General features: G+C 47.0%; 1 protein-coding gene across 9 annotated transcripts in view; it reads left to right on the top strand.

Moving 5' to 3' along the window:
- Positions 1 to 12,173, top strand: part of LOC126543058 (run domain Beclin-1-interacting and cysteine-rich domain-containing protein-like) — a 454,654-nt gene that overhangs the window by 347,676 nt on the left and 94,805 nt on the right. The window lies entirely within an intron of this gene.

The raw sequence follows: 12,173 nt of genomic DNA, 5'->3' as shown, positions 1-12,173 counted from the left end.
GGCGATATACGATTGTGCGGCGACTTCAAGTTAACAGTCAACCCAGCGTCTCACTTGGAACAGTATCCCCTGCCCAAAGTTGAAGACATATTTGCGGCGCTTTCGGGAGGCGAAGTCTTCAGTACTTTGGACCTACGCAACGTGTACAATCAGCTGCCGCTGGACGACGAAGCCAGAAAGACGGCGGTACTCAACACACACCGGGGCCTTTACTGCTACAATCGCCTAGCATTTGGGATTGCTTCAGCCCCCGCCTTGTTCCAGCGACGCATGGAATCGATTTTGCAAGGTTTGCCGAATGTTCAAGTGTACCTCGACGACATCATTGTGGCGGAAAAGGAAAACGACACATCAGTACTGCGGCAGGTGTTTCAGCGGCTTCGTGAACACAACCTGAAGTTGAACAAAGCCAAGTGCCAGTTTAGGGAAGCACAAGTGTCATTTCTGGGGCACCGCATCGATGCCAAAGGTCTTCATCCTCTGCAAGATAACCTCGAGGCGGCACTGGCCGCGCCGAAGCCAACATCGGTAAGCCAGCTGAAATCGTTCTTGGGCTTGGTCACTTATTATGCTAAATTCTTGCCCAACTTGTCAACGACGCTGGCTCCCTTATATCGCTTGCTAGCAAAGGGGGTGTTGTGGCAATGGGGGCCGTCCCAGGACAGCGCATTTAGAGAAGCAAAGAGTGCCTTAGGCAAGGCTAAATTTCTGGTCCACTATGACCCGCGATAACCCCTTCGACTGGAATGCGATGCCTCATCGGTCGGCTTGGGCGCAGTGCTGTCCCACCGCATCATCGGCGAAGACTATCCGATAGCTTTTCGCTCTAGAACCTTGACGCTGGCGGAGCGAAATTACTCGCAACTGGAAAAGGAAGCGCTCGCCCTAGTTTTCGGTGTGACAAGGTTCAGAGACCATCTTTTCGGCAATAAATTTTGTCTGATAACGGACCACAAGCCGTTGACAGGGCTGTTCCATCCCGAGAAACCAATTCCGCAGATGGCGGCGGCCAGGATACAGCGTTGGGCACTCCTTTTATCAGCGTATCAGTATGACATAGAATTCCAGAAAGGACCACTACACGCGAATGCCGATGCTTTGAGCCGCTTGCCGCTGCCGGAGCAAGGGCACCCTGGTGAAGATGATTCCGTCGAATATGTGCTACATGCGCAAGCTTTGACAGATTTTTCTCTTAGCGCAGAGCAGTTGGCAGACAGCACGAGCGAGGACATGCTCCTCCGACAGGTGAAGACGTGGATCCTTTGTGGTTGGCCAAACCAGCTGGCACCGGAGCAACAGTGCCTTCAGCCGTACTTCACCCGCAGATACGAACTCACTGTGAGTAAAGGACTAATATACTGGGGTCATCGCGTAGTTTTGCCAGAGACCGTGCGGGCACTTATTCTGAGAGAACTTCACAACACCCACCCAGGCATGACTGCAATGAAGCGCCGGGCCCGTACGATGTTTTGGTACCCCGGATTGGACCACGACATAGACAAGCTGGTACAAAGCTGTCAGCAATGCGTGCAATGTTGGCCCATGCCAGCGGTACAGGTCCCTTCAAGTTGGCCTAAAACCAACAAACGTTGGTCTCGCCTGCATATCGACTATGCAGGGCCAGTGGAAGGTCACATGATCTTGGTGGTGGTAGATGTGGAAACGAAATGGATAGAGGCAGTACCTCTTAAAACAGCAAGTGCAGAAACTACAGTCGAAGTACTGCGAGGGATCTTCGCGCGTTTTGGTCTGCCCCATACAGTCGTTTCTGACAATGGGCCACAATTTAGCAGTTCAGTGACTGAAAGGTTTTTCAAAGATAACCATGTCTGTCGTCACCTCCGCTCCATACTATCCGCAGTCAAACGGATTAAGGAAGGTATCAAGAAAAATAAGGATGGAAGTCTGCTCAGTCGTATCTCCAAGTTCTTGCTACACTACAGGGCAACACCGACTCGAGATGGCAAGTCGCCCGCAGAGATGTTGCTGGGTTTTCAACCCAGGACCCGCCTAAGTGCACATTTTCCAGAGGAAGAGGTGGCACGGGATTCCACAGTGAGCAGACCCCCGGCACCGTTGCCGCAAATCTTTTCATCGGGAGCGCCTGTTTGGTCGTGGCAGTACAATCAGGCTCGCCAGAGATGGTTACCCGGCACGGTGACGTCAACAAGAGGTAGGCGTATCGTCACGGTGGACACCACAGGAGGGGTGCAGCGCCGTCACGTAGACCAAGTGCGGTCACGACTCGCTGCGGATGAAGTAAAGCAAGAATTCTGCACAACTCGACCTGGAGACAACCAAGTCAGAGAGTGTAATCAACCCTCTGCAGTGGAAGACGCTGAACCATCGTCAGACGGATCACTTGGTACATCCCTTGCTTCCAGTGAAGCAACCTCAAGTGTACCGGTGGGCTTAGGGCTTCCTAGGCGTTCTACGCGCACAAGGAGACCACCCGACAGGCTGGGCTTCTAAGGGGGAGGAAGTGCCGTATCGCGTCATCGCAAGCCCGCCTATCGCATCACGAAGTGCGCATGCACCTACTGATTCGTACGGAATAAAAGCAGCCACGCTATCTTCAATAAACCATTCCATTGCTTGCACCTATGGCGTCTGTTGTTACCCACGCTACAGCACCGACCACAAAAATTGGGACGACATCTTACCTTTTATAACGTACGTATACAACAGTGCCAAGCACGAAGTTACTGGATATGCTCCATTACTATTGCTGTACGCACGCGCTCCCCAGAGGTTTCCGGACGCTATTCTACCTTTATCGTGTCAAGAAGATCCTTCCATTGCCCAAACTCTGTGTCGTGCTGAAGAAGCACGTCGACTGGCGCATCTTAGAATGTTGTCCTCACAAGGCAACAGCAAGATTCGCTATAATGTGCGGCATATCCCTGTCAGCTTTACTCCCAGTGACTATGTTTGGTTGTGGACACCTGTTCGCAAAAAGGAATTGTACCGCAAGTTTCTCGCCACTTACACAGGACCATTCGTTATACTCAATCGCTTGAGTGATGTGAAATATGTCATCGCGAAAGTGACGGCAAGTAATCGGCGTTCACGTGCAACGCAAGTTGTTCACATGGCCAGACTCAAGCAGTACCATCACAGGTCCCTTTAACTCACTCAGCGAGCTTCGTATGCCTCCAGGGAAAATGTCACAGCGCTGCGCAACTGAGGCACAGAAAGAAGTAGAGTGTGTGCACGTGATCTCAGGGTACTCTGCGCCAGCTGGGCCTGGCCTGTGGCTTCCCCTTAAACCTCGTTTCACCCTGTAAATAAACATCTTTCGTAACAATATGTTCCAGCAGTTTAGACGAGATACTGGTTAGAGAAATTGGATGATAGTTCTGATTATTACTGATTGATTGTTGGAAAAGTAAGCTACGTATTGCGCTTGACAGGGAAATGGTGTATTTAAGTAATTTGCTGCTGGTTTGATCGCAACCAGTCAAGGAGGGTAATTTTAGAGCGTGTATTAGCCCAGAAGAACTTCACTTTGGCCTAGTTGGTGTTTACTGCATATCATATTGACCACAAATAAAGACAGGGACAGAGGGAGAGAACACAAACCCGAACCACAAACCGCCCGTGCTGTTTATGTATTCTCTCCCTCTGTCCCCGTCCTTATTTGCGGTCAATATGATACGCAGTGTTAGCCCAGCTATTCCATCAGTGTTAATTTGGATATCGGGTATTGTGGTCGGCGAGTGGTGTGGTAATCCGGTAGAACTAAAATTTATAGCAGGAGAAAATACTGATGTGAAGAAGTTGTTAAGGGATGTAGCACATTTTTCAGTTTCAATTAGTACGTTGTCGTTGTCTGATAGCTGGAGCTGAGTTTGGTGCTTAGGCGGGGAGATAATCTGAAAGAATTTATGAGGGTTAGACTGATGGATTGATAAAGGTCAGTTGAAAAAAAATTGTTTTTGGAAGCTTTCAATTCCTTAAGGTATTTTTTGGCACTTAGTTCGTACCTATCCCAAGCTCTGTGCGGTTATTAGTTAACATTGCTTTCTGATAATGCCATTTTTTCTTATTAGGCAGACGTTTTAGGTGCTGCATAAACCACTGGTTATTTTTGTCACTATTTATAAAGCTAGTAGGGATATATATGTTTTTTAAGTTTAGCATAGTGTTTTTATATAATTCCCAACTGGTGTTGACCGAGCGAGCAGAGTAAGACTGTCAAAAATCTTCGTAGAAGAGTGCAAGTTCGCAGTTAAATGCTTCGAAGTTAGCTTTCTTGTAATCAGTGATTAATTTTGGCGTGGGGGCTTTCCTTTTTAATGGTAATGAAATGCCGATATGAAGTACGCTGTGGTCGATAAAGCCAGGAGCAAAGTTGATGTACAAAGCTTTAATCATCTCTTATAAAGTGCTTGTAATGTTTGCAACAGAGCAATAAGTAACTGCTGCTAACTGAAAAGCTGTTCCAAAAGGTTGTTAGACAGTTGCCAACACTTATTGTAGTTAGTATAAATAAAGATCAGCATTGCCAAGTTGTTTGGAGGTGTATCTGCTATGTAGAATGACAAGTGCATGCCACTTGTCCTGAAAGGGGGAAGGCTGATTCAAGAATCTTTAAAGGGACTGTGAACAACTTTTTATCAAAGAAATGCATTTGAAGTTAAAATAGGCTATTTCAGAAATAATTTACTGCAAAAAGTACTTGGTTGCGTTGAGTAAAAGCGGAGTGTATGATCCTATTCGTGGTGCTTCCACTCCTTCTTCCCCCGCAGGGGCGTCTGCGTGAGCAGACGTTTGGTGTGTTGCGACACCACGGACCCGAGCACATGAGGGTAGGACCCTCTTGCGTGTAGCCGTGCACGGCTTAGCCGTGTCTGGGGAAAGGGGGATCCTGGGGGTTGAGCTGATGCTGGGTGTCTGGACCTTTAAGGCCCCCCGGCAGAGGCAACACACCCCTTTGGCCTCTGCTTCACATAGACGGCACCCCCGGACTGACCCACCCGGGGGAAATCGGTAGTTGCCTTTTCCTGTCTCTCTCTCCCTCCAGCCTTCGTCTTTCTCTGACTTTTCATCTTTCCTGTCTCCTTCTCATTTCTTTATTACTTCCGATCTTCCTGGCAGCAAGGGTTAACCTTGTGTGAGTAGCCAACCTGGGTTATGTCATATTTTGTTATAGTGGTAGCGTACAGCTGGCGTTTGTAGGCCCTGTTTTACAGGCCCTGCAGCGTCCCCTTGTTGGGCTCCATGGTGGGTGGCTGGCGCTACTGCCAAAAAATACACCCCCACTTATGGCTAGTTCTTTCCCTCCTCTATCTGATCGCTCCCTGAAAAGGGGGCGCACCGAAGAAATCTTTGAATTTTTTGGACGCCAAAAAGAAACTTTCCCGCGATTTCATGTAATCCATTCTGAAAAACAAGGAAAACAAGCACGAACAATCTCACCTTTTGTTGTTTCAAAAACCCTAACTCAGGCATTTGGACCAGGTTATAAAGCATCAAAGATGGCTAGCGGTGATCTCCTTTTGGAGCTCCGCGACAAAAAACAACACGAGAAACTGCCTAACCTTCTATCATTTGGAGATGTCCCAGTGACAGTTACCCCGTACCGCACAATGAACACCACCCGTGGTGTAGTTTCGGATGATGACCTGATGGAGCTCACGGACGTTGAACTATTAGAAGGCTGGAGCGATCAAAACGTAATCAATGTTAAGAGAATTCTGCTAAGGCGCGATGGAAAAGAGATCAAAACAAAACATCTAATTCTTATCTTTGGTTCAAGTGTGCTCCCTGAGAGTATTGAGACAGGATATGTGAAGCTCCGGGTCAGACCATATGTCCCAAACCCTCTGAGATGTTTTAAATGCCAGCAATTTGGCCACAGCTCATCGAACTGCCGCGGCCGCCAAACCTGTGCAAAATGCAGTGCTCATGAGCACTCCGCTGAATCGTGTGACAACACTCTCCACTGTGTGAACTGTGATGGGGAGCACGCCGCGTACTCGCGGTCGTGCCCATCCTGGAAGACAGAAAAAGAAATAGTAACGATCAAAGTGAAAGAAAATATCTCATTCCAGGAGGCACGCAGGCGGGTAGCATACCTGCCAAACAAAAGCTTTGCCGAAGTGGCGCGTCAGGGGGCAGCGTCACAACGGCCTCCGGCGGCTGCCCGACCCACAAACAGGGAGTCGGCAGTTACGCCATCAGCCCCCACGGTGGTCGCAGCTAGCGCTGCTCCACCAACCGAGCAGAAGGGACCATCAACCCCGAAGGTGGGCGCAGCCAAGGCTGCCCCATCCTCCCCGGCCCCTTCCAGCGCTGGCAACAGCTGGCGCAGCCAAATCCCGCAGGGCGCCCCATCGACCTCCGGGCTGGTGGGCGCAGGGGTCTTGCCCTCCAAGGCAGGACTCTCTCGGGAAACTTCTCGCTCTCAAGAGCATGTGTCCGGCACCTCACAAGAGGCAATGGACACTACACCTGTCCTCAAGGCGCACCAAACGCCTAAGGAGCGGCGAGGTTCCCTCGAACGCTTCAAAAAGAGCAAAACCCCGGTTACAGGGCCTCGAAAGAGTTCTGGTACCTAATCTCTGAAATCTCTGTAACTATTACTACTGTTTCCGTATACACAGCACCTGTTTACTTCGAACATGGATACACCAATAATTCAATGGAACGTCAGAGGTCTCCTTAAGAACCTTGATGACGTACAAGAACTCATCCAAAAACACAGTCCAAAAGTGCTGTTGTGTCTACAGGAAACTCACTTAAAACCACAACACACAAACTTCCTCCGACCGTATGTCAAGTTCCGTAAAGATCGTGATGATGCTGTCGTATCATCAGGCAGTGTTGCCATTTTTATTCATAAAAGTATTTCCTGTCAGCGTTTACAGCTACAAAAGCCCCTTGAAGCAGTGGCGATTCGAGCTGTACTTCTAAATAAACTCGTCACCATTTGCTCCCTTTACGTACCCCCACACTACAAATTAACGAAACATGAATTCCAATCCTTTATAGATCAATTGCCAGAACCTTATGTTGTTCTTGGTGATTTCAATGCGCACAGCTCCCTGTGGGGCGACTCTCGTATAGATGCGCGAGGTCGTCTTGTTGAACAGTTCCTTTTTTCTTCTGGTGCGTGCCTTCTGAATAAGAAGAAACCCACTTATTACTGTCTTGCAAATAATACCTTTTCTTCAATAGATCTTAGCCTAGTTTCTCCGTCACTACTGTCCGACCTTGAATGGGAAGTTAACAACAATCCTTACGGGAGCGACCACTTCCCCATACTACTAAGAACATATAAAGAAAACGAATATCTGCCACAGGCTCCTAGGTGGAAGATTGAGACTGCTGACTGGGAGCAATTCCGAACTCTTACAAGTATCTCGTGGGCTGATATGTCTTCTTTAGAAATCGATGCTGCTGTGGAGTACTTTACAGCATTCATTATAGATGCCGCATCTAAATGCATATCTGAAGTAAGTGGCTTAGCACGCAAACGGCGTGTCCCGTGGTGGAACGACGAATGTAGGACCGCCCGTAAGAAACAAAACAAAGCCTGGGGGTTGCTACGCGCCTCTCCCACTGCGGAGAATCTTATTAACTTTAAGAAAGCAAAATCCGAAGGCAGGAGAACGCGCCGACAGGCCAGAAGAGAGAGTTGGCAGAAGTTTTTATCCGGTATCAACTCGTATACAGACGAGGCCAAAGTCTGGAACAGGGTTAATAGCATAAGAGGGCAACAAACGTACTCCCTCCCTTTGGTAAACACATAAGGCGATACCCTCCAAGACCAGGCTGATGCTCTCGGTGAACACTTCGAGCACGTGTCTAGCTCCACTCACTATTCGGAGAACTTTCTTAAGTATAAAGCAATAGAAGAACTCAAGCCTCTGAATCGGAAATGCATGCCAAACGACCCTTATAATCGTCCTTTCACCATTGCTGAACTTAAAGCTTCCTTATCAGCATGTCTGAGCTCTGCACTGGGTTCCGACAGAATCATGTATGATATGCTTAAACACCTGCACTCCGACACACAAACCACGCTACTCACACTTCTCAATACTATCTGGGCTGCTGGTTATCTCCCATTAAAATGGAAGGAGGCTATTGTGATTCCTGTTTTGAAGCGTGGTAAAGACACTACATTGTTTACTAGCTACCGTCCTATAGCGCTTACGAGCTGCCTCTGTAAGCTTCTTGAAAAAATGATCAATCGCTGTCTCGTACATCTCCTAGAGTCCAGTAAAATGCTGGATCCATTTCAATGTGGTTTTCGGGAAGGGCAATCTACAACCGACCATCTTGTGCGCATCGAAGCGAGCATTCGCGATGCCTTCGTGCATAAGCAATCTTTCTTATCTGTATTTCTGGATATGGAAAAAGCTTACGACACAACCTGGCGGTACGGAATCCTGCGCGATCTTTCCGCGCTAGGTATCCGCGGCAATATGTTAAATATATAGAGAGCTACCTAGAACCGTACATTTCGAGTGAAAATAGGTCCTGCACTGTCGCGTACATTCATACAGGAAACTGGGGTACCCCAGGGTGGCGTACTCAGCTGCACGCTCTTTGTCGTCAAAATGAACACGCTTCGTGCATCTTTACCACCAGCTATTTTCTACTCCGTCTACGTAGACAATATACAAATAGGTTTCAAATCCTGCAACCTCACAGTCTGCGAGAGACAGGTACAGCAGGCCCTCAACAAGGTGTTCATGTGGGCAGACCAAAATGGATTTAAAATCAACCCCCACAAAAGTTCTTGTGTCCTCTTCACAAGAAAGAGAGGCCTGGTCCCAGATCCTTTTCTAGAAATTGGCGGACAACAAATTCCTTTTAACAAAGAGCACAAATTTCTAGGTATTATACTTGACTCCAAGCTTAGTTTCATTCCACACATAAAATACATAAAAACAAAATGTCTAAAAACACTGAACTTACTTTAAATCCTATCCCACACAACATGGGGTAGTGACAGGAAGTGTTTACTGAATCTTTACAGGAGCCTATTTCGATCAAGATTAGATTATGGTGCTGTAGTTTATCACTCTGCCGCCCCGAGCGCGCTAAAGATATTAGACCCTGTTCACCATCTGGGAATCCGCCTGGCCACTGGCGCATTTAGAACAAGCCCTGTTGAAAGTCTGTATGTCGAGTCAGATGAGTGGTCACTCCATTTTCAGAGAACATACATCAGCTTTACTTATTTTCTGAAAGTGCGTTCTAATAAGGAACATCCGTGTTTCACAACTGTTAACGACTTGACGTGTGGAACACTCTTTCGTAATAGACCCTCTATGAGATTACCTTTCTCACTGCGTGTAAGAGAACTTGGCGAAGAAATGGACGTCCCATTTCTCGAACATCGCCTAATGCCTTCAGTTAAGCTATTACCGCCCTGGCAGTGGCGGGTGATAGAATGTGACGTATCCTTTGTAAAGGTCACAAAGCACGCTCCTGAGCTTGAAATTGCCATGCATTTCCGTGAGCTTCAATTGAAGTACTCCTGCTCCGAGTTTTACACAGACGCATCAAAATCAAATGCTGCCGTATCCTACGCTGCTGTTGGCCCCTCTTTTACTGAATCTGACGTGTTGAACCCTATAACAAGTATCTTCACTGCAGAAGTCTATGCAGTTCTGTGTGCAGTGAAACATATAAAGAAACTTAAACTCGACAAAGCCATCATATTCACTGACTCGTTAAGTGTTGTAAAAGCACTCATTTCTTTTCAAAAGCATACGAATCCTGTCTTCAATGAACTCTACTCACTTTTATGTAACATGTACCTATCACATAGGCATGTAATAATATGCTGGGTTCCAGGCCATAGAGGAATCGAGGGAAATGTGCTTGCCAACGAGATCGCCAAATCAATAGCATCGCAAGGCATTCGTTCTGCTGCTGTCCCTGCCACAGACATGAAGCCTTTCCTAAGAAACAAACTCCGAAGCCACTGGCAACGCTTGTGGGACGCAGAAACAAGTAATAAGCTTCACCTAATTAAGCCGAAGTTAGGTTCCTGGCACCCAACTACGAAAATACGAAGAACCGATGTCCTATTGACTAGACTGAGAATAGGACACACATTTGGCACTCACAACTTTCTCTTAACCGGTAACGAGCCTCCAGCCTGTGGTAGATGTGGCGACCGGTTGACCGTCCTCCATGTCTTCCTGGAGTGCCGGGAAGCCGAGAGAGACAGGAGAAAACATTTTCCTTTTGCATATAGCCATTGTATTCCCCTGCATCCGGCTATGTTCCTTGGTGCCGAACCACTTTTTAAGACCAGCGCAGTCCTCGCATTTTTGAAAGATGTTGTGCTTCATGTCACAAGCCCATTAATTTCGTAGCGCATCCTCTTTCGAGAGGACGCTGCTACGATAGTTCTCTTTGTAAAGCATATGCCTCTAGGCCCTTGGCTTTCAAGGGCTTTGGTGAAGCAGTAGTGCTCTAGACATTTTTAGCACGTCACAGACTTTATATATTGCATCATTCTTTTTTTTATGCATTCTAATCTTCATAGTACACGCCAATAGTCATTCCCATAATTTTATTACTCGTACATTTTATGGAATTTGCATCAACTCTTTTAGGCCCCTTTACAGCCACGGCGCATTAAGACCATAAACCCATCAGGCACTGCGAACTCATTAATCATTAGCATGGCGCTCTTTGGCCACATCTGGCCCTGGCGCCATTAAACATCAAATATTCATTCATTCATTTACTCCTTCTTCAACGACTTGCACTGTGAAGGCTACGGCAGAGCAGGGCGGCACCACAAGGCTCCGCTTACTGGACGTCACCGTGGCACACAGTTCAAATTTGATTTTGGATGTTTACATAGATGGCACTACTTCCAATTTTGGCGCCTACGACATAACAGACATAAAGCTTTTGCCAAATTCAGTTGTCCTCAATGAGCTACAGTGCTCTCGGCCACCGCACTCGTCGTGACACCCAGCGGTGGTCGCAGTATCTATGCTATGTAGCAGACCACAACTGCATGCAACTGTAGTGTGTATGTGCAGTGTTTGCTTTGTGTACAATGGGGCTTGAGTGCACACATGCGCTCATATGCTCCAGTCAGGCCATGCTGCATGGTGCATACCTGCTTTGTCCTGCACCAGCTTGACCAACAGGTAGTAGCCACATTCAACTTGCACATTTTGAAGGGCTACCAATAGCTTAATACAAAGCGAAGTCTGCTAAGGCATCCAACCAGGAGTGGCCAGACCTTAGTTTGGCATGGTTTGAGGCTAGTTGAGTGTTCAAAACTAGTTGAAATTCGTGAGACCCAACGGTTACAACACCAATAAGCAGGGTGGCCAAAGTTTAATTCCTATGCGGGCGGCCGCGGCTGAGCATGAGCAAACAATAGTCGGTTTCTTCCGGAAGTACAAGTACGTAGCGCTTATTTATTTATTTATTTATTTATTATCACCCTCAGGGCTCACAAGAAGCATTATAGAGAGGAGGGGCTTTAGTATATCAGTGCATATAAAATAAATACAAGAAGTAGTGAAGAACATAATTATATCGCAAAGAAAGTACAGAAACTACAGGTAAATAAGCACAGAAGTAACACAGCAAGAAGAAACACTTAAAATCAAGTAACAAGAATAGAAAAACGAAAACACGGAATAAAAGCAATGAAAGAAACGATAGCAATAGGTGACAACGCGGTAGTGACGCAGTTTTAAAGTAGGTTTATAATTAGTTTGTTAGTGCTCTGTGAAAACGATCTGTATCTGTGATAGCGACTAGTGATGCGGGCAGGCGGTTCCACTTGAGACATGTTCTCGGCAAGAATGAGTATGAGTAGGTGACTGTGCGTTGCACAGGTACATGAACTTTGAAGCGATGATCGACACGCGCGGAGATATAAGATGCTGGTGTAATGAGCCGGGACTTGAGCTCGTGGTTATGATAGTAGATTTTGTGAAAGAGGGAGAGACGAGATAATTTTCTTCGGGAAGAGAGAAGGGGAATGCAAAGAGCAAGTTTCATGTTAGTAATGCTAGCATTACGATGATAATTGTTAAAAATGAATCGGATCGATCGATTTTGCACACTTTCAAGGATATTTATTAGAGTAGCATGCCCAGGGTCCCATATCAAGCATGCATATTCGAGGTTAGGTCTGACATAAGTGACATAGAGTTGTTGTTTTGGTTTCG

This window comes from Dermacentor andersoni, chromosome 2 (genome assembly GCF_023375885.2).
Source record: "Dermacentor andersoni chromosome 2, qqDerAnde1_hic_scaffold, whole genome shotgun sequence".
Lineage (NCBI taxonomy): Eukaryota > Metazoa > Arthropoda > Arachnida > Ixodida > Ixodidae > Dermacentor > Dermacentor andersoni.
This window is presented reverse-complemented; position numbering and strand designations above follow the sequence as displayed.